The sequence below is a fragment of the Amblyomma americanum genome, chromosome 8, assembly GCF_052857255.1.
Source record: "Amblyomma americanum isolate KBUSLIRL-KWMA chromosome 8, ASM5285725v1, whole genome shotgun sequence".
Classification (NCBI taxonomy): Eukaryota; Metazoa; Arthropoda; class Arachnida; order Ixodida; family Ixodidae; genus Amblyomma; species Amblyomma americanum.
The window spans coordinates 59,628,443-59,647,915 of record NC_135504.1 but is presented as its reverse complement, the minus strand read 5'-3'; the positions used below and the strand labels follow the sequence as shown (position 1 = coordinate 59,647,915).

Here is a 19,473-nt window from a genome sequence, read left to right as displayed (position 1 = left end):
GTGACAAGGATCTAGACCTATGATTTTGAGGTAAGGAAAGCGCATGACTGCCTCTCTGGGGCAGTGGACGCCCCAGTCACCCTTTGAGGTATCAGGCGGTGGGGAGAGAGAGATGGGGCTGCATACATTAGCGCTCACCACGCTGTGGCATACACGCGCCACTGCAGCTATAAGCCGCAGCATTCTTTGGGTAACGAACCTCTCGCGATCAACCATTAATTTAGCCGCCACATGTCAGGGTGGGCGCGTTGCCTATCCAGTGAGCTAAACGCACTCGATGTTAGAGGCCGAGCCGCGTCTTGTTACCCGTTAATAAGTATAATAATAATAATTGGTTTTTTGGGGAAAGGAAATGGCGCAGTATCTGTCTCATATATCGTTGGACACCTGAACCGCGCCATCAGGGAAAGGATAAAGGAGTGAGTGAAAGAAGAAAGGAAGAATAAGGTACCGTAGTGGATGGCTCCGAAATAAATTCGACCACCTGGGGATCTTTAACGTGCACTGACATCGCACAGCACACGGGCGCCTTAGTGTTTTTCCTCCATAAAAACGCAGCCGCCGCGGTCGGGTTCAAACCCATTACACCACATCACAGCTTTCGTTTTCCAACCAAGTTCAGCAGTAGTTGAACCGCACATAAATTTTAATCATTAAGTATGCGTGCTCTCTGATATTTACACAGCCCCGAATATTTCTTCCGCCTTTTGCGCGGCGCATGCGCAGTACAGGCTTGCGCCACGCACGGCGAGATCGGCTTTACATGTAGTGAAGCTATCGGTTCGAAAGGCGCCCATGAGCTGTTATGTCAGTGCAGGTTAAAGATTACCAGGTGGCTGAAATTTTTCACGGGACCTCCTCTACGGCGCTACCTCTTTCGTCTTTGTTCTTTCACTCCCTCCTTTATCTCTTCCCTTTCGTTGCGGTTCGGGTGTCCACTCAGGTATGGGAGGAAGTTACTGCGTCATTTCCTTTCTTCAAAATCGATTTTCATTTCCTTTTTCAATTTATGTTGCCTACATCAGTCTCAATAAGATAGTGTGTTCCTGGTGGTGGTGGTGGTGGTGGTTTTATTAAAAATAATAGAAAAAAGGAAGGAAAAGATTGTTGCTAGCCCCGACATCTGCCATCGATACTGAAGCACCTGAGCTGGGGCAGAGGAAATAAAGGATAGCAGGCAGAATAGAGAAATGAAATGAAAGAGGTGAGGGGACAGGAAGAGAGGATAGGGGGAGAAGTAATATGTACAAACTTTTTACACAATAAGAAATGTGCCCAGGTTGTGCGCGTGATTAGTTCATTTTAGAGGAATTAAATCACACACGCGCACAGCACTGTGTTGGTTACAACTGGAGTGGGGCTTCCAGTTATTATTCGTTCAAGGTAGCACTCGCGGAGCGTTCGATCACTGCGTGTAGTTACCTGACGGAGAACAGACGGGACGTCAAGCCCGTGTGTTCGAGGAATGCACAGAGGCTCACCAAAGTTCGCTCACGAGTGCGCGCACTGCCCTGCGGCCACAGTAGCGTCTTGATCGAGTCAAGTAGTATGCCGTGCGCCATATAGGCCGCGAGCATATTGCGACGAGCATCGGCGAACGCGGCACAGTGAAGGAGCAGGTGTTCTATTGTTTCCACTGCACCGCATCCGTCACACACATCACGCGTCGCGATTCCGTGACGCACCCGTCGTTACCCGGGCCACACGCAGCCAATGCGCGCGCTGAGGATCATTGCACGTTGTGACCGTGTAAGTGCGCAACAGCCGGAGACACTGTCGATGCGCTCACCTCCCGCGATGCGTGGGTCGGGGTGCTGCTTTCGTAGATTGTCGTGGATGGCCGCACGCACGTCCTTCAGCGCAAGGGGCAGACCGCTGGCAGGTAGTTGGTGTGCACCGGTCGCGAGGTCTTCAGGTTCGTTGCCTGCGATGTCGCAGTGACCGGACACCCACTGTGCACGCACGGCACAACCTATTTGCGAGAGGCGCTCAATGCGCGAGCGAATTTCCCGCACTAGTGGGGTACTGCGGCCGTTAGATTGCAGGTGGCTGAGGGGGGCGCGGGAGTCGCACAGCAGACCACTCCTGGGCAGCGGAGGGCCGAGGGTGAGCAGCAGGTCCAGCCCGAGCCGGATCCCCATCAACTCCGCCGTGGTGGAGAAGCCCAGGAAGGCTGCGTGTTGCTGGCTGTGCAGTCGCAGGGCGGGGATGGTGGCCGCCGCAGCAAGGGAGCAGCTGTCGCTGGCGACTGAGCCGTCGGTGTGCACGAAAAGATGATCCTCGAGCTCCTCGTGTATGACGGCTCTGGCAAGCAGCTGTGGTGTACAGCACAGAGCGGTGTGCTCCGCTTTCCCGCAATGCCGACGATCTCTCGCTGTACCTGCGAGGCAGCAGGCCAGGGCGCGCAGGAGCCGTAGGCGGAGGTGGGCCTTGTGTCAATTGCTCATACTCGAGCAGCGCCGCGCCCGTTCGTGAGCGCGGGTGCGAGCGCATACGCTGCACATTGCGTCGGTGCGCGTTGAAGCTCAAGTGGCTACTCTCCTGACACGGCCAACGTTGCGGCGCACTGCGAGTTTTTGGGCAGGCCTAGGCACACGCGCAGGGACTTGCGGTGCTGAAGCTTGAATTTCTCCCAGCACGGCTTGCGCACCGTGACGAGCGGACGCGCATAGAGCACCGCCCCCAAAGCTGCGGCATTGTATAGCCGCAGCGCGGCTTGCTGGGAGATGCTCTGGCCTTGAGCGGTGAGCTTGTGCACGGCGGTGATCCTCTTCATCTGCAGACAGACTTTGGTCGCCGCGGGGCGGAAGTAAAGGCGCCAGTCGATGTCCACGCCAAGGTACAGCACCGATTTACGCCAAGGAATCGGAGTCCCGTACAATGACAGTGGCGCGAGGTGCGCGCGAGAGCGCGAAACGCCGGCCATGGCCACCACTTTTTCCGCGCTCAGCGACAGACCAAGGCCGCGCAAGCTGGCATCGATTGCGGTCAGGGCTCCCTGAAGGCACCCCCGGACTCGGAACGCCTCGCCCTGTGGTCCCCGGCACCACAGAGCTATGTTGTCTCCATATATGGACATGTACACATGGTGTCGGCCGCTCTTGGGGAGGAACGCCGGCACCACCGACATGGTCACATTAAACAAAAATGGTGATACGACAGAGACCTGCGGCTCGCCCAAGTCCACCGGGCGAGGCTTGGAGAGCCTACCCCCTACTCGTACGTGCATGGTGCGCCCGCTCAGGAAGCCATGAACATATCGCAAAAGGCGCCCGCTCACACCTGCCCCCTCAAGCACCGCAAGAATTGGTTCTCGGTGAACGTTGTCAAAAGCGCCCGAGTCGTCCAGTAGTAGCAGCAGCGCAACCTGGCCTGCCGCCCTGGCATTCTCCAGCGCTGTAACAACGTCCGATATAGAATCAGCCGTGCACCGCATCGCATGGAAACCCGTCTGCCGCTCGCCAAACAAATCAGCCTCCGAAGCCCGTTCGTTCAGGCGCTCCAACGCCATATGCTCCATGAGCTTACCTGCCGCCGATGTTAATGCCACTGGCCGGTATCCGTTCCGCTCCGTAGGTGGGCGCCCTGCCTTTCGGATGGGACGAACGACCGTGGTTCGCCAATCCTCCGGTAGCTCCCCGCGTTCCCACAACCAGGTTGATCTGCTGCAGGAGGATCTGTCGTTGCTGCGCATCCAGGTTTCGCAGCATCTGGTATGTCACCCCGTCCGGTCCGGGCGCCGAGCGGCGGCGGCAGCGCTGCAGCGCAATGTTCAGTTCCGCCGCGGTGAACGGCGCATCACATGGACCTTCCGAGGCGACGGGCAAGGGTCTGGCGTCGCTTCTGGGGCTCTCAGGAGCAGCTATGTTAGCTGCGTTTGCGGGGCTGGGCGGCGCGAATCGATCGCAAACCGCTCTGCCAATTCTACAAAGCTGAGCCCGCTGGAGATTGCGAGGGCGGCCAGTCGTTGACGGTTTGCCTGTGGTTCGGTGATGCGCCGCAGGGTGTCAAACAGCCTTCGCGAGCTGACATCTTCCTCCATCCTTTGGCATAGTGAAGCTCACTGCCGGCGGTATAGCTTGTTGGCGTGGCGGCGCGCTGCCGCGTCCAAGCGGTTGTAGACAGTCCAGTCGGCGGCTGTCAGTACGTCGCGCCCGCCGCTCTGCGCGATCTCTCTTCTCGCGCAGATTGAGCAGCTTCATATCAGGTGTGGGCTGCCCTGCCCTTACCTCTGCTCGTTGGGTGGCTGCGAGAGCGCTTCGGACTAGTCTGAAAAAGAAATCTGCGCCAGTGGCCGCCGCTTCGTCGATCGCCCGCCTGAACGCACTCCAGTTGGTAAAGGAGTAGGCACGTTTGGGCCGCGCCTCCAACGCAGTGGTTTCGATTAGGATGGAGTAATGATGCAAGCCCCAGAGAGATGTGATCGGCGCCATGTCGCCTCGATGCCTCTGGATGCGAAGGCAACGTCGATGCAGGAGCCGGTTGTTCCGCGTCGTCGAAAGGTGGGTTCGCCGGTGTTCAAGGGGGTGAGTCCCAGCTGCGTTGCTGCGTCGTGCAGGTCGTCTTCACGCGCGGAGTGGCGCGCACTGCCCCACGCACTATGGTGGGCGTTAAGATCTCCACAGAAGATCTGGCGCGGGGCACAGCACGAAGACAGAGCACGAAAACACAGCGCGTTCCACGCGACAGCTGGACGCACATAAACACTGGCCACAGACGTGTCAACACCACCGACGCGCACTGTCACCACCACGCACTCCTGGGCGTCAGATGACGCCGCCGCCGAGTCGACGAGGGTGTGCTGGACGTCCTGCCGCACGTATATCGCGCACGTTGATTTCCCGGGGCGATGAGATGTGACACAACAGGGCACTGCGGCAAAGGTGGATTCCTCGCACGTGGTGGCTGAGTGGTAGCCAATGTAGCCAGGTAGCCGCATCTGGGGCTCCCCGTCATGTGAACGTACGTACGTCTCCTGCAGCGCGATAACGATAACTTCCGGCGAATCCTGTGCGATGCGAACTCGCATTTCGGCGTACCGCGCAGCAAGTGAGCGCACGTTCCACTGCAGGATGGATGGTATGCGGGAGGGAGTCCGGCGGCTAGCCATCATGCTGGGTTATCTCTGCGGGAGTACCCGCTGCTTCTAAGCAAGCCCGGTGTTCATCGGCCTCCGGGAAAAGTGCGCTGAAAGCGCGCAACGCCAGCTTTAGGCGCGCGATCTCCGCGTCCCGTGCGGCAGGGGGCTGGCCATGAGAAGCGGACGCAGGCTCGGGCCGCGCTGTACGGGACGCCGGGCAACCGGATCGCCGCTGCCGCTGCCTGCGCTGCCGTTGCTTCGGTAACCGCTGCTGCTGCTGGGGTGTTCCCTTGACGGCCTGCGCATAAGAAAGCACTCGGCGTCTGCTGATGTTGCTGGGCTGGGGCCGCTGTTTCAGCCAGGACGACGGCTCGGACAACCCGCCTGGACATCGTTGCCGTGGTTGTGGCCATTAAAGTGGCCACGTGATGTTATCGCTGCCAGTGCGGGCACGCTGGGTCACTGGCTGCGTGCCGCCCCCCGCAGTTAATGCAGCGGGGCTTGCTCGTGCAGGTACCAGGCTCATGCGACACGCCACAGCGCGTGCATCGGGCAGGAGCGCGACACACCTCAGTGGCATACCCCAGACTGGCGCACTTAACACACTGGAGCGGCCGGGGACGGCAGGGGCGGACTGCGAGCCTGCGCTTGAATATGGTGATGAACGCCGGGGGTGTCCTGGTGGTTTGTTGAAATGGTTTTAACTCGATAGCGTTAAGGGCCCGATTTCGCAGAAAATCCAGTGTCTTGGCGGTGGTAGTCGTTGTTTCTATTAAAATAACATTGAAAAGGATGGAAAAAAATTTTTCTAGCCCCGGCATCTCCAATCGATACTGATGCACCTGAGCTGCGGCAGCGAAAATAATGAATAGCAGGCAGAATGGAGAAGTGAAATGAAAGAGGTGAGGGGACAGGAAGAGAGGATTGGGCGAGAAGTTATATGTACAATCTATTTACACAATAAGAAATGTGTACTGGTTTTGCGCGTAATCAGTTCATGATGGGGCAATGAAAACACACGCGCACAACACTGTTTTGCTACAACGGGAGTGGGGCGTCCAGTTATTATACGTTGAAGGTAGCTATTATTTCTCCCCTCATTTTCAACATTGCTATGCTCAGGATATCGCTTGCACTACAAGCACTTCCAAATCTATGCTTTACCATATACGCGGGTAATATAACTATATGGGCCACATAGGGCTCCCTGGGCAAAAAGAATCCACCCGACAATCAGCAGCCCGGTTCGCCGAGGACTTCGCCTCACAAAACGGCCTGCACTGCGTCTGCAGAAATCGGAGGTCATACGAGTACATGGCTCGAGATACGTCTCTCCAGGCCCCATCATCCTCACGATCGAGGGTCAAGCCATCAGGGAAGTTAACCTGATCTGCATTCTCGGTCTTTGGATACAGAGCAACTTCCGTGTTACCCACACCATAGATACCACCAACACCTCCGCAAACCAGATAGCTCACATAATCAGCGTCATTACAAAGCATCGCCAAAGAATGAGAAGAGTAGACACTTTTCGGCTGGTGCAAGCATTGGTACTTACAGGCAAGATACACAACGAAAGGCCCAGTGCACTTGTTGCATATTCAAAGATAAGGCTATTTTGTCCAACGTAGGTGGGCTAGCAGAGCACAACATCTACCACCGACAGTAAAGGAGGTGCTTCAGTTTCCCTACTAGTTGTTTTCGTATTGAGAGCGGACTAGTATGGCAGGCAGGCTAGAATTTGCAAAAAAAAAAGTTCGGCAAAGTGCAATACGGAAACAAGCCTACAGCAATTCAAAAGGTGTGCGTAAGGTGCTCAACCAATTTTTTATTAAAATAAATAGCCCTACCTATGAATGATGGCCGAACAGTCTTTCAGATTCGCATTGAACTCTTCTGTTCGTTTCGTTTATAGCTTCTGAGCGTTTCTTCTACCCGCCATGCTCACCCTATGGTATTTTAATGCGTAAAGTGCAACGCCGACAAAGATAATATTATACGATTTTGGGGGAATGGAAATGGCGCTGTATCTGTCTCACATATCGTTGGACACCTGAACACGCCGTAAGGGTAGAGATAAAGGAGGGAGTGAAAAAATAAAGGAAGAAATAGGTGCCGTAGCGTTGGCTCCGGAGTAATTTCGACCACCTGGGAATCCTTAACGTGCACTGATATCGCAACGCACACTGACATCGCGCAGCACATGGCCACAGTGCGATGTCAGTGCACATTAAAGATCCCCATGTGGTCGCAAAAATTTCGACCAGAAAGATGCCAGATTGCCATTGAGAGAATTAACGTTTGTCAAGGACGGATCTGCCTGCAATGGTCAAAGCAACTAAAAAAATTACCATGTGACCGCACTTTATCGCATATTAAGAGTGGGCGCGTTACGTCTCAATGGCTATAGTTTTGACCCCTTATATATATGCCAATATAGCGGCCCGCGATGTGGGATCCCCCCGCGACCACAATTTGCCTAAATTTGGGGCCACCCATTTGATTCAGAATGTTCCAATTGAATTTTATGGAAAGGAAATGGCGCAGAATCTGTCTCACATCTCGGCGGACATATGAACCGCGCCGTAAGGGAAGGGATAAAGGTGGGACTGAGAGAAGGAGATAGATACACGTGCAGTAGTTAGTGGAGGGCTCCAGAATAATTTCGACCACCTGGGGATCTTCAACCTGCACTGACATTGCAATGCACACGGGAGCCATTGCGTTTCGCCAGCATCGAAACGCCGGATACCACAAATTGAATGCCCAGTGTAGATCTCGCTACAAAATATTTCAAGCACCTCTTTCTTCCATTCTTATTTCACTCCCTTCTTTATCCTTTCTCTCACGACGCGGTTCTTGCCGCCGCGGTGGCTCAATGGTTAGTGCGCTCGGCTAATAATAATAATTATTGGCTTTTGGGGAAGGGAAATGGCGCAGGCCCGCGCACTTTTCATTCTTCACGCAGTCATAAGAACAAGCGTGTATCATAGCTGCCATGGACGAGCCTCGTCGCTTGACAGGCGTGATTTTCGTACTCTAAGTAAACGAGCGCCTTAACCACTGAGCCACCGCGGCGGGTATGCCGTTCATAGTCTTCCTTGGCGTTGGCGTTCACAACGTTCTAGACTCCGATGATTTTGAGCAAAGGACGCATAACTGGCTCCCTGGGTCAAAAGACGCCTCAATGACGCTTTGAGGTACATGGAGTAATAATAATTGTTTTTTCGGTGGGAAAGGAAATGGCGCAGTATCTCTCTCATATATCGTTGGACACCTGAACCGCGCCGTAAGGGAAGGAATAAAGGAGGGAGCGAAAGAAGAAAGGAATAGGTGCCGTAGTGGAGGGCTCCGGAATAATTTCGACCACCTGGGGATCTTTAACGCGCACTGACATCGGACAGCACACGGGCGCCTTAAGCCCCAACTCGATGGGCACATCCTACGCGTACGCGCAGAGCGCCTGTGCGCCCAGCGCCGCGTCGCGACGGGCGTCGCAAGTGGTGTGCAGCTCCATAGCCTGTCGCTGACTCGCGCTCGTGCGCGCACTAGCACGTTGTTGCTAGACCTCATAGATTGGAACTGGCCAAAACAGTTAGACTGCCACTTGAAATCTTTATATTTTGAAAGTAGCAAGGCAAGTTATGTAATATATAAACTGAACTGCAGTTTTAATAGCTTTTTATTCAAACTGGCACGTATTTCAGTGCTTATCGCGGAGAGATTTCCACCGCTTCTGAATGTGGTGAACGTTCTCTGCGTGATTGAAACATGAGGAATCTTAAGAACGTTACAATCACGAAGTGCTCGTCATGAGCAATGTGCCTGCTTACCTTCACATGGTGTTCCCGGCATTATTTCCGCCGCCACCTCCTTCCAGGACGCTGCCGTAACGAGCTTAATTTTGTGGTGTTTGTGGCTGGCAAGCCACAGCGAGCGGCGCCTCTCAACAGCAGCGATTAATTTTTCATTGCTTATTAGGTACGACATGTTTGCGTAGGGGGCTGTCGCAGCTCGTTGACAAAAAAATCAGTCGGCGCGCCACGGAGGCTCATTCCGGATATAGCGGGAACTGTGCCCTCTCATTGGCCACAAACCAGCGAGCCACTTCCGGCGCGTGCGCCAGCGCGCCGCCAGGGCCGAAAATATCTGACATAAACAGATATCTAGCAACGCGCGCGCCTGCGCGCGCGTCTCGCTTTGCGCATGCGCAGACAGGATCCAGCGTACGCCCGTGCGCGTAGGCGCTCAGCCGGTACGCGTAGGATGCGTCCATCGAGTTGGGGCTTTAGCGTTTTTCCTCCATAAAAACGCAGCCGCCGCGGTCGGGTTTGAACCCGGGAACTCCGGATCAGTAGTCGAGCGAGTTACGTGGAGGAAAATTGAAATAGGTTATTGAGGAAAGGAAATGGCACAGTATCTGTCTCACATATCGGCCGACACCTGAACCACTCCGTAAGTGAAGGAATAGCGGAGGGAGTGAAAGAACATAGGAAGAAATAGGTGCCGTAGAGGAGGGCTCCGTAATCATTTCGACCACCTGGAGACCTCCACAGCGGCATCACTTCATTCCTTTCTTCTTTCACTGAAGCCTTACAGCGCGGTTCGGGTGTCCACCGAGATAGATGTGAATGTTGCCGCGTCATTTCCTTTCCTGTAAGCCAATTTTCAATTTTGTTTTGGACATCAAAACAATGGTAGACCTGGTATTGTGATTACAGGTTAAAACTCAAACCACGCACAAACACAATTTCTTTACATTGCATACTAGGTGCTTATTATGCACTGAGAGGTTCACAGATTATAAAGGGTTACGGAGATTTGAAAGGCCTGGACAGTGCACACAGACATTGCCAATACGAGTTCAGGAACAAAATGTTGTAGAGAACTACCAAAAGTTCATGCACTGAACGGAAAGACAAAACTGTGCCTCAGTGTTCCACTTCTAAGTGTTTTAACTATGGGAGCTTCAAGTGATTAAATCGATGATTACCAAATGCAAGCATCCGCGGATGTTCCCTATCAGGAGAAATCTCTTCAAGAAACATTTAGTGCGGTCGACCTCATGTACTTTGCACTACCATTGCGATTTACAGGCACCTTCGCTATATTATAACCGGTATATTTCCTCGCAATACGAGTTGATAAATTTTATAAACGTGTGCTGAACAACACGCCGAACGGTTTGACGCCATCTGGAACCCCATGCGACAAACTATTATGCCGTAATCGCCGTCTCAAGGTCTTAGGAATGCACTGTTTTCGTGCGGCAAGGTCGTCGTTGCAAATACCACAAGAAATTTCGGCTTTTTCTCAATTGGTCGCTTTACCCTCAGAACATGCTTATTCACGGACACTTGCTTCGAACATTCTGCGTTAGAACGAGTGGCCGCCATATTTTAAGGCACTGGTTGTCCGGAGGGGGGGGGGGGGGGGGGGGGTTGCTTTTCAATGGCCACTGTATTGGCGCATATAAACAGAGTCGAAAGTATAGGCGCCAGCTGATGCGTTACGTGAACCAACTGCTGATAGTGTAGTCACGTAGTTATAGTTTGGTCAATTTAACCTTCGGTGCAGACAAATGCCTCCTTATCATAAGAGAGCGCGCTAGCGCTCTTTTAAAAACCAAAACGCCATCGGCAGAAAGAGTGACAAAACATCCTGATGTCCTTAATTCCTCCCACCAAACTCTTTCTTACTAAGCGCAGACAAGACCGTTTGGTGGGCTGTAATTTTGATGAGCAATGCTCGCAATGTTCAAACCAAAAACATGCACACAAGAACCGAAAAGCGGCGCATAAGGTTGTCGGCCAAGTTGTTTATCAAAATACATAGGCCTAACTGTTACTGATGCGAAATCACCCCTCAGCTTGTGTTTTTAGCTGCTGTGCATTTTGTCTCCGCGCCATGCTCCCTATATACTGTTTTTCATGCATAGCCTGCACTTTTATCAAAGCTACCTCACAACTCTTTCTCTCTTTCCATTTTCTCTCCCACCCTACTGCCTTCCTTTACTGCGCGCTTGAGGTGTCCACCGAGTATAGAGATAGTTATTGGGCATTTCCTTTCCTCATAATCAATTTTAAGAAATAATTATTGTTTTTGGGGGGGGAAGGAAATTGCGCAGTATCTGTCTCAGATAGCCTTGGACACCTGAACCGCGCCGTAAGGGTAGGGATACAGGATGGAGTGAAAGACAAAAGGAAGAAACAGGTGCCGTAGTTAAGGACTCTGGAATAATTTCGACCGCCTGTAGATCTTCAACGTGCACTGGAGGGTCGGCAACCTGGGGCCGAGGAGCGCGGATGTGATTCACGTCGGCTCCGGAAATTCTGTCTCGTTGTGCCAGAAACGTTTATCGGATGTTGGATTCAATGATACCTTGTGCATGGGAACACGTCAGGACCACGTGGATACCAAATTTGTTACTGTGAGTGCAACCGTTTGTCTCTTGCTATCGATTTTGTGCGGACCGCCTGGGACGCGCTAGGCATACGTTAGGCCTAGCCCATCTTCGGCCGGAGACGCCGGCCCGGAGGCCCCTGCGCCGCCGGTCAACCGCCGATTCTGTGGACCCACCATGTCGATGGAGGTGACCGTCGAAGGTACGGACCTGGATCCGGAACATTATGACAGCAGCTGGGTCAAAGTGCTCCAACGAAAGGTTGAAGCGAAAAACCAACGGAAGCTTCTCGAAGGTTCCAAGGAGAACACCAAGATGGAGACGCGCCGTGTCGGACGCGGGGAAGCCGGAGACAAAATTGCAGGTGGGGCCGTTTTAGGCCCTACCAAAGCGGTCCGGAGGAAAGCGGCTGAACGATCGATCGCTATGAATCTTCCGAGATTCCCGGATGAAGGCATCAAGGTGATTCTTAGGCCTCGTGAAGGTCTGGGCGTGATTAAACGCACGTCGGTCCCGCTGATCAGTCAGGCCCTCGCCAAGGCTGCCAGACTCGGCTGGTCGGAACAGGACTCATGGTGTGTGAACGGAAAGCAAGGTACGGTGCTCTTTCATTCCTTGGACTTTAACCGAGGCGTGAAGGTAGCCGCAATCCGTTGCTTTAAACTCGACGACAACGAGCACGAAGTTGTGGCCAATATGATCGCACCGGCGGATTGCGGGCGAGGGGTAGTCCACGGGATCTCTGAGAGATTCACGGAAGAGCAGTTGCTGAAAGCACTGAGAAAGGATCCGAAGAATCCAGACGTCGCTAGAGTGCGTCGGATGGGCAAGGCTTCTACTATTATTATCACCTTTCTGGAAGCTGACGTTCCAAGGTTTGTCAGGATTGAAGGCATGCTCATGCCCTGCTGGTTGTTCAAAAAGAGATATGAAGTCTGCTTCAGGTGTGGAGAACTTGGTCATCGCTCCGATGTGTGCGACAGTGAAAACCCAAAGTGTCGTGGCTGTGCGGTGGTGTCGCCGGCCGAAGATCATCAATGCGTTCCCAAGTGTCGCCTATGTGGAAAAGGCCATCTGACGGGTGACAAGCATTGCAAGGAACTCTTCCGTACGCCATACGTAATCAAGAAGAAACAGTGGGAAGCAAAGTTAGCTGCCGAGGAGGAGGCCAAGAAGCAGCAGCAAGTCCGTTTCAGTCGTAGAGATGGCCGCAGTGCGTCCCACGAGCGACCCTCGAGCCATCCGAGGTACCGTTCCGCTTCGTTTCCTCGCCTGCAGCCGCCTTCGTCCAAGACAACGACGGAGGGCTCTCGATTGAAGCAACAGCAGCAGCAGCAGCAACAGCGGCGGCAGCAGCAGCAGCAGCAGCAGCACCAGCAGCAGCGGCAGCAGCAGCAGAAACAGCAGCAGACGTCAAAAGTGGATTGTGTAAGTAGTGTCTCTCAGGACTCAGATGAAGTCAAGGCTCTCAAAGACCAGAACCGATTATTACAAGCGTAAGTTAAGGCGCTGCAGGAACAGGTTATGGCGATAGGCAGGACTTCGCAGCCGATGAATGATGTAACGCAGCCGGTGGAGCTGCCGCGGAAGGAGCAGGCAGAGCTCCCTAGGGAAAGTCCTCCAGCAACAAAAAAGATGAGAGGTTCAGAGGAGGATCTTGAAACCCGTATACAAGGATTAGAAAGACGACTCAATAAAAAGGAACAGGACGATCAGATTTTTCAACAGCAAGTTATGGCCGCTTTGGAGCACCTGAGGGCTGCTATGGAACAGATGTGCGCCGATATGGCAAGCAGAGACGAGAGAATTCAATGGGTATATCAGGAAATTATTAACCTTCAAAATGGCTCTGCGTCACCGTAGACATACCATTTGGCAGTGCAACAGTAGCGGCTTCGGTCGCAAACGCGCGGTACTCCAGACTTTTTTGATGAGCAGTGACAAACCCGAAGTAATCGCGTTGCAGGAGTGCGGTAAGCACGCCAAGCTGTCGAGTTACAAATCGTACGTAGGACGAGGTGACAACACGCGAGTAGTCACTCTCGTCAAAAGGAATATAACGCTGTTGCAGCATGATACCGGGACTACAAATCTGAACCATATTCTGATTGAGATAATCTCGCAAAAGAGGAAACTCAATAGTCTGTTCATTCTAAATGTGTATAGCCCGCCACGCCAAAAAAGTCCTTGCGGCTTCGATGAGCTCTTCGCGAAAGCGCGCGTGATCTCGAAGGGAGGGCCCCTTTTGATAGTCGGGGACTTTAACGCGCATCACCCGGCATGGGGGTGTAAGTACACGCATGTAAAGGGACGCGAACTATGGACTAGTATTCAGCAGAATGGCCTAGTGCTTCTGACGGATCCCCTAAGACCTACCCGGCAGGGCAACAGTGTTTCGACAGACACGTCCCCGGACTTAACTCTAACCGGAGGCCGCATCTCTGCCACCTGGTGCAACACGTACGAAAACTTGGGTAGCGATCATAAAATTACCGAAATTGTAGTCGACAACGGACCACCGGTTTCCCGCACCAAGAAGGTGGCTTCGGTGAACTGGGAGGCTTTCCGAAATGGCCGCACGGGGCAGGAGGAAGGCATAAGCAACATTGATGACTGGAGTAAAAATGTCCTTCAGTCGGTCCGCGAGGCAACCGAGGAGGTAGAGGTTGACGAAGAAGTCGAGGGAGTAGGTCGTCACATGGTCCGTCTCTGGCGCAAGAAGAAGGATCTTGAAACACGGATCGCGCACAAATGGGCGAACAGGAACTTGCGAAGGCAATTGGCCGTGCTTAACAAGGAAATCGAAGAGTACGCGCTCGTTTTAACAAGGCAAAACTGGAACAACATTTGCGACCAACTGGACCGAAACATCGGGAAGGCAGGTACGTGGCACTTGCTTCGGCATCTTTTAGATCCGGACAAGTCCAAACTGGAGGCCAGGCAACAACTTCACCGGCTAGTACATACATTTTACGGGACCACGGATATGCTCATATCCCAAGTCCGGGACCGGTACTTGAGCTGCGCGACGGGTACAGCTGAACCGCTACCAGATTACGGGGGGCAGGAAAACCCGGACTTAGATAAACCGATAACGGTTGCCGAAGTCCGGGCAGAAATAAACAGATTGAGAACCAGGACTGCCGTGGGTCCGGACAAGGTCAGCAACCGAATTCTAAGAAATTTGGACGACACGTCGATCCGACATCTCGCTGCCTTTATGCAGGAGTGTTGGGAATCCGGTCGACTGCCGACAGCATGGAAGGACGCGAACCTTGTGTTCCTCCCGAAGCCGGGAAAACGGCCGGGTTTCGAGCACCTGCGTCCCATTTCGCTCACGTAGTGCGTGGGCAAACTGATGGAACATGTGATTCAGACCCGGCTGAACCGATTTTTTGAGGACAAGTGTTTATATCAAAATACCATGATTGGATTTAGACCGCATTTGTCGGCATGTGATGTCATGCTGCAGCTAAAAGAACAGATAATAGAAAATCCAACGCTAGACACCAGGGTGATCGTTGGTCTAGACGTGTCTAAAGCTTTCGACAACGTAAAGCACTCGGCCATTCTGGAGGGTCTGGCTGCGTTAGACGTGGGTGTTCGTACCTACAACTACATACGCGATTTCCTTACAAACAGAACGGCATTTATAAGCATGGGGAGTAACACACTGACGGGTATTCAACTGGGCAACAAGGGCACACCGCAGGGATCGGGCACACCGCAGGGATCGCCATGCTTGGCCTCCCCGCACAACTGGACAAAATTCCGGGGGTGAACCATACGTTGTACGCAGATGACCTGACTCTGTGGATGTGCAGGGGCAGTGATAGCCAAATTGAACTGACGCTTCAAAGAGCTATAGATGTAACAGAAAAATACTTAGAACCAATCGGTCTCAGGTGCTCGGCCGAGAAATCGGAAGCGCTATTTCTCGCGCCCATTAGGTCGCCACAGCGTCGGCGCATAAAGCAGGACGGGCCGTATAACGCGGGAATCACACTCAGCGTCAACGGCAATGTAATTCCAGCGGTGGAAAGCATTAGGGTTCTAGTATTACGAATTCAGGCGAACGGCAGGAACTCGGAAACGATTCAGAGACTAGACGCTAGCACCAGTCAAACTTGCCGACTCCTAAAACGAATCGCTAACAAACATGCGGGTATGAAAGAAGCTAACCTCCTTAGGCTAGTGCAATCTTTTATAATCAGCAGGATAGTCTACGTGGCACCTTATTTGCGGCTTTACCAGGCGGAAAAGGACAAACTGGATGTTTTAATCCGTAAAGGGATAAAAACAGCACTAGGTTTACCACCCTGTGCGCCAACAAACAAGATTTTGAGTCTAGGGGTTTCGAATACCCTCGAAGAGCTCATTGAGGCTGCAAGGACCTCGCAGTATCAGAGACTTTTACGCAGTCGTACTGGTCGCAGCATTCTGGAGAAGCTGGGGCACGAGCCTCGAGCGTGCTCGAGACGTACGGACCCGGTCCCTAGACAGGTTAGGGACAAATTAAAGATACCCCCACTCCCCAAAAACATGCATCCCATCTACCATGAGAGCCGGAGGAAGGAAAGAGCAGTAGCGTTGCAAGCCCGCTTTCAGGGCAGACAGGATGTCTTGTATACGGATGCCGCACAATGCACAAACAGTTCGGGGCACATTTCGGTAGCCACTAGGGAAAACGGAGGCCCGGTAGCGTGCTGCAGTACCAGACACTCGACAGTAACGGAGGCGGAAGAGTTGGCCATTGCGCTGGCTCTAACTCAACAACAGGTTAAAATTATCGTGAGTGACTCAAAATCAGCGATTAGAAACTTTGACGCAGGCTGCATTTCAGCTGCAGCAGCACGAGTGTTGGCCGGCAGTCCACCACCGGCAGAACTGGTAGCGCTCATCTGGACACCCGCGCACAAGGGTTGAGGGGAAACGAGAAAGCGCACGCACTGGCCCGAGGATTAGCTACTTTCCGGGATCCCAGTGGCGTCTTGTGCACAACTCCTTCCCCCTCGCGCGATGAGGAGCTCCTACAGTTCGAAGACGACCTTAACACGCATCAGGAAATCATAAACCATTAAAAATTAGGCCGAGCGGTACTTCCAAAAGCAAGTAAGCAGCTAACCAAAAACGAAGAGGTTGCGTGGCGCAAGCTCCAAAGCGGAGTATCCCCTAACCCTCAGCTTTATAGCAAGTGGCACCCTGAGATTTTCAGCCCCAGGTGCAAACGTTGCGACGGCATAGCGAACATGAACCATATGGTATGGACATGTCCGAGCTTTGGACAACTTGACCGAACAGATGAGTCCTGGGAGGCACTGCTTCACAACGAGGACGAAACTAAACAACGTGAAGTCATCCGCCTCGCCCTTGCCGCTGCTGAGATCCAAGAGATCCCGGTCGACGGCTGAGGGGGAGGACATGGCTGGGACCGAGCGGCGCCTCGGATACCCATCATCCTTTTGACGGGTGCTAATAAATGTTATTTCTCTCTCTCTCTCTCTCTCTCTCTCAACGTGCACTGATAACGCGCAGCACACGTACGCCCTAACGTTTTTCCTCCATAAAAACGCAGCCGCTGCAGTCGGGATCAAACCCGGGCATTCCGGATCAGTAGCCGAGCTCACCAATCACTGAGCCGCCGCGGCGGGTACCAATTTCAAGGCGAAAGCTTTTTATGGCTCATCGTTGTCCGTGCGTCGGTCCATCCGAAAATATGTTACACTATAGCTGTCAATCATCCTAGTGACGTCAACAATGGCATAATATGCTATAATCCATATACACTTGGCAATTAAAAAAACTTATAATCAGTGATTAGTCATTCACAAATAATCAGTCATTAATTAATGATTAGTAAATAACTATTTTATTTATTAGTCATTAATTTGTAATCAGTTAGCGGTTTATTAACCCGCCATCGTTAGCCATTCCAATCCTAGACATCGTGCGCCCCTACTGCGCATACGCTTGACGCGTAATAAAGTAAGTCCAGGAAACCGACAACACAGGCATGGTATATCATTCGTTAAAGCATCAGCAACTGAGGAAGCCAAAGTGGGCGCCGAAAGGCTTTCGCCTCGCGCAATTTACATCGCCAAAATGCCCCCTGAATGCTGAGCGCGTGTGCTTTAATTCCTCTAAAATGAACTAATCACGCGCACAACCTGGACACATTTCTTATTGTGTAAATAGTTTGTATATATTACTTCTCCCCCTATCCTCTCTTCCTGTCCCCTCACCTCTTTCATTTCATTTCCCCATTCTGCCTGCTATCCTTTATTTCCGCTGCCCAAGCTCAGGTGCTTCAGTATCGATGGCAGATGCCGGGGCTAGCAAAAATCTTTTCCTTCCTTTTTACTTTTATTTTGATGAAAAAACTACTACCACCCATCACCTCCTGAGTTTTTCTTATTTACGTTGTATGTTGATTAAGGCGCTCGTCCACTTAGCCGGAGTACCTGGGTTAGAACCCGAACGTGGCGCCCGCGTTTCGAAGGAGGCGAAATGCAAAAATTCTCGTTTAGCTCCAGTTAAACCAGGGTCTACGCGATAGCGATAAACGGGTTAAACGGGTTCGCTTTAGTTTGGTCAACCCCTCGTTTGAGATGAGTTGATCTGGCAATGCTCGACCGTCCTCTCTTCTTACGCTCGGCGCTGACCCGCCTTGTACCATGCTGTCTCTTCTGCATCCATCGACGTGGTTTCGCGTAGCCTTTACCGCTGTCATGCTGAGTGCGTGCGCTGAAATTCCGCCTCCTCACGCATACAGCACCTGAGAAGGGAGCGCGTCGCAGCCCCTGTTTATATGCATTCGAACTACGGCCCGCGGCACGTGCTCTTCTGCGCATGGGAGGCTGTGAGGTCATGCTTGGGGGAGGAGCCAGCGGTAGTGGCGGACCTTTGGAGCTACGCACCGCAAACAATAATATAGAGAAGCTGTCGTGCGGAGGCTGCTCAAAAGTAATACATTCATGAACCCGGTCGCGGCGGCTGCGTTTTTATGGAGGAAAAACGGTAAGGCGCCCGTGTGCTGTGCGATGTCAGTGCACGTTAAAGGTCCCCAGGTGGTCGAATTTATTCCGGAGCCCCCCACTACGGCACCTCTCTTTTCCTTTCACTCCCTCCTTTACCCTTCCCTTACGGCGCGGTTCAAGTGTCCAACGATATATGAGACAGAAACTGCGCCATTTCCTTTCCCCCCAAAACCAATCATTATTATTATTATTCATGAACCCGGTGTGGGTGCTTACGAGCTGCCAGAGCTTAGGGAGAACTATTTGCACTGTTAACAAAAAAAACGCCCAAATGGGTGTATATGGCTTATCCTCTAGCGCACACTTAATAATAATAATTGGTTTTGGGGGAAAGGAAATGGCGCAGTATCTGTCTCATATATCGTTGGACACCTGAACCGCGCCGTAAGGATAGGGATAAAGGGGGGAGAGAAAGAAGAAAGCAAAAAGAGCTGCTGTAGTGGAGGGCTCCGGAATAATTTCGACCACCTGGGGATCTTTAACGTGCACTGACATCGCACAGCACACGGGTGCCTTAGCGTTTTTCCTCCATAAAAACGCAGCCGCCGCGGTCGGGTTCGAACCCGGGAACTCCGGATCAGTAGTCCAGCGCCCTAACCACTGAGCCACAGCGGCGGGTCTAGCGCACACTTAGGAGTTTTTAGTTATTCCATATAAACTGCGCATTTTATTTACTATGGGAGGTACTTTGGAATACAATGGAGTAAATGTTTAATTACATACAGAATTTGCAGTGCAGAAATTGAATCATAATTATTTATGCTCATTCAGGCTTATTTTTAGAGCAGTGCCAGCGGCGGAAACTGGCAGTAGCTGCAGGGGCCGCCGGCAGCTTTCTGAGTAGAGGGCTGTGGCAGGGACGACGAAATCGGATTTAAATGGCGTAGTGAAGCTATCACTTCAAAATCCTGAGATACGATATAAGCTCTGCCGTAAGTTTGAAACGCGATAGC

At 52.5% G+C, this 19,473-nt stretch overlaps 1 non-coding gene across 1 annotated transcript; it reads right to left on the bottom strand.

Moving 5' to 3' along the window:
• Positions 1–19,060: 19,060 nt before the first annotated feature.
• TRNAS-ACU (transfer RNA serine (anticodon ACU)) lies at positions 19,061–19,135 on the bottom strand. Its single transcript has one exon. It is a non-coding gene; the product is annotated as a tRNA-Ser (tRNA).
• Between the last annotated feature and the right edge of the window lie 338 nt (positions 19,136–19,473).